Genomic DNA, 3852 nt, shown 5'->3' with positions numbered 1-3852 from the left:
AGGACATATAAATATGGCGGAGTAGGCTGCCCTGTCAACTCACTGAACGAAGCACCAAGGCTCCTAGACACTGTAGTCTCTGGCACTAGCAGCAAGGAAGTCTGAGCCGGTGTGAACTGCGGGGCTAGCACTGACGAAGCAAACCACTGGAACACTTGCTCTGTAGGTGAAGCAAACTGTGCTGGTGGTTGTCCCTGACTCTGAAGCCCACTAGGCTATAAAGCTGGAGTCATAGAAGTGGTGGCATGCTGATCAAGCTAGGGTGAAGGCCGTGGCGGTGGAGCGCCAATAGCTGTCATAACATGCTATATAAACCCAAGTAGCTGCTGCTGCATGAGGAGCTGCTGCTGATGCATGGCCTGCTGTCACGTCCGCGTACTCCTCTGTTCGCACGTGAGAATTAGAGGGAGGGAGCATGGGTGGGAAAGGAGAGAAATCCAGGGGGTTTGTGTGTGAATGAGTGAGAGATGCATGAATAGTAAAAAGGCTAATAAGATTTTAAAAGGAGTTTGGGGTTCACGAAGCAATTGTGCCTATTAGCTTCTGCTCTTTTTCAGATATGGATCAAATCGGTTCAGGTTTGTAAAATTTGTATAAATTCAAAATTAAGTCCTAAAATCGTGATTCTAGTTTTGTTAGACTCCTGATAATGTGTACTTTGTGATAGAGTAAAATATATCACCTAGTATAGTGGTCGTTTGGTAAATGGGTTTGACCTGAAACTTTTACACTAGGTTAATATAAGTATAAATCACCTGTAGGTAATTTTTGTAGCTTCAAAATAATTAGTTTGCCAGGGTAGTTAATGAGCCCGAGTTTAAATATCTATTAAAACGATAAAATGGATAACGCAACATCTTGGGTTTGTAGAACTAAAATACTTGTGGGGAATAAGGCGTTATTTGTGAATATAAATACATGGCCTAGAACGTTAGGCGTTGAGCTAGTTCGTTAGCTTGAGCAACAAAATCGTATCTTAAGTGGCGATTACCGTTGATTAATTCTGTCACTACATGCATTGCTCGTATATCATCTTAGGAGCATCGAGGGATTGTGGATGTCATATGGAGTAGCATAACATATGGTGCTTTGATGATCGTGTCATCCCGTGGGAATATTAACTCTTGATTATATCTATCCAGGCAAGCCCCGGTGCATAATCCATATTATTCTGTACTTTATTATTTATGCTTGTGCACTAAGTTTCAAGGAGTTGAATGAAACCCACTTGCATATATTAATCCTTATCCCATGAGTATTACTAGTATGACAGGATCGTGTAGATTGCTATACTATAGGATTCGGTAGAAGTCGAGTGATTACCTGTCACTCGCGAGAGATAGAAAATATATTATTGTTACTATTATCATATTACTATCACATGGAATAATTATGAATAACAAATGGAGACCGGGCGGGACTGAGCTTGGATGGACTTGGACTTGGTTGGGCGACAGAGCGGGGCTCTGGTTGCACTTGTCCCGTCTGTGTCGATTAAGGACCGTCCGTTGCATTGGACCCTAGTCAAGTCACGGATTTATTATCACGAGCACATACTTGCTTATGGGAGCGGGAAAGCTTGTTCTTCTCTTGTCATGGGTTCCAGCTCTTTCTGGACCGACTATTATAGGTGGATTATGGGGTTGGAGGTCTAAGCACCGCACTGAGGCCGGGCCTCAGGTGTTGGGAGCTTGGAGTCCTAGTTTGGATGAGGACCTGGACCCCATGACAGGAGGGTAGTGGGTTGGTTCTGCTCGTACAATTTTTAGGCTATGAGCAGGGTGTGTGTTTCTTTCGAGGTACCCCGCTAGGCTAAATTGATTCGTGGATCGTCGTTTCTATGTGACGATACGACTTGGCTACACTTTGGCATTGTAGTAATAACTAGAACTGGAAGAATGGTAAAATGGTTCTGATTGCTTACCACCTGCTTGAAAGTACTACAGGTGCTTACATATAATGGTTAGTTAAAGAACTAATTCTGACTGCTAATAAAAGTTGACCATAAGGACGCACATTTAGTATTACTTCATGCGGTTGCAATAACCCAAAAGCCAAACAGCCTTGCATAACCTTGGAGTCTTTTTCTTTCCTCCTGATGGGTAAGTCTTGTGGAGTACAATTGAGTACTCAGGGTTTGTTCTACCCTGTTGCAGGTGACAGGAACAGGGGAAGCTGACACGTGTGTGGAAACCTCCTAGTGGGCTCAGTGAGGATTTCCTTTACGTTACGGATATAGAGTTGATTTAGAACTCCCACCAAAAAGGTTTTACAAAGAAAGGACTTATAACCTGTTAGCATTTCATGTATATACATGTTCTCCATGATAATGTTTAACTTGGCATTAAATGATTTCCATTCCGCTGAAACTCTGATAACATTTTATATTCCGCTGTTATAATCAAATAATAAATTACTCTGATGTTGTACTAAAAGTGGTGTAAGAAATGGTAAAAGGTTGTAAGCTTTGTCTCTCATTTGCGATCCTGATGTAAAATGTGGATTTTTGAGTTCTCCCGTTGGGTGTGCTCGATAGAACTGCATAGTTTAGTGCGCTCCCTTGGGTACTTAGAGTCTAACGGAAGATAAGTACTCTTGGGAGGGTATCAGATTAGACGGTTCTGCCACAACTACCAAGGTAACTTTCAAGGTAATAATTATAATAATTTCAATCAACCACCCTTGAGAGAATTAGTTACTGGTCAATCTAGACTTATGGATCAGATGTCTAAAAAGATAGCTTCAAATCATAAAATCCTAGAAAACATAAGTACTAGAATGGATAGCTTTGCTTCTATCATTAAGAACTAGCATAGCTTTAATAAAATGGTAGAATCATAAATTCCTCAGTTGGTAGCTACTGTTCCTCCATCCGACAAAGGTAAGATTCTGGGGCAGCCGAAAAATTTAGAAACTGCAAATCTTGTTGATATTCACAATGCAGTTTTCTACTACACTCAACCGTTAGAAGGAAGGTGGATTGACTACACCCTTCCCGACAATAAAGGTGATCCAGGGAGACATGTCATTCCTATCTCCATTGGACGTCACATCTTCCAAGAAGGCTAAGAAGCTCCATGGTTAAAGGTAATATGGGTAAGTTTGAAAGTCAGATCGGCTTATTCTAATCCGGAGGAGAATTTTTGTTTGAATGCATGTGTACTTTTGAGGCGTGAAAGCATAGAAGCAACTCCTGATCTAAATTTGCTGAGTTTAGCTTTTCTAAGGGACTAGTAAAGGTTAAGCTTGGGGGAGCTTGTTAACAGTAGTTATTGTTCATCATAAACCGTCAACATAACTTGAATAAATGCTTAAAATGGATCACCAATAGAAACTTAGGGGTTTAAACTGATAATTTCCATAATTTTTGGTGAATCTGTATTTTCCGCAGGGTTATTTCAGAAAACCGGAAAGAGGGATCAAAACGTGAAAAAGAACTAAACTTAACCGCGACGAAAACTACTCCAGAAGGTTCCAGAGGACTACAGGAGGCAACCCCCGAGGCAGACCCCGAGAGGCTACCAGGTGGGGCCGGCCAGCCCCACCATGGTGCCACCTGGTCTAGCAGGTGGCCCCTGCCTGTCAGCTTTCAGAAGCTTCCTCCACCGTCTCCTAGGATTACATCTACGCCGTCCTTCAAGTCGGTTTGATCCAAAGGCTCACATTGCACCCCCTGGGCTATATAAACAGACCCCAGCCCCCTAGAGGCATCAAGTCATTTGAGATCAAGTTATCCAGAGCCAGAAACCATAATCTCTTCAGAGCTCCTCTAGTTTCTAGGGTATAGCTAGTTAGGCTAGGTCTAGAGAGAGGCAAGCAGATCTTCGCTTGGATTCCTAACATCGTCTAGAG

This window comes from Miscanthus floridulus, chromosome 5, assembly GCF_019320115.1.
Source record: "Miscanthus floridulus cultivar M001 chromosome 5, ASM1932011v1, whole genome shotgun sequence".
Taxonomy (NCBI): domain Eukaryota; kingdom Viridiplantae; phylum Streptophyta; class Magnoliopsida; order Poales; family Poaceae; genus Miscanthus; species Miscanthus floridulus.
The sequence above is the reverse complement of the archived record's forward strand: the minus strand, read 5'-3'. Positions refer to the sequence as shown.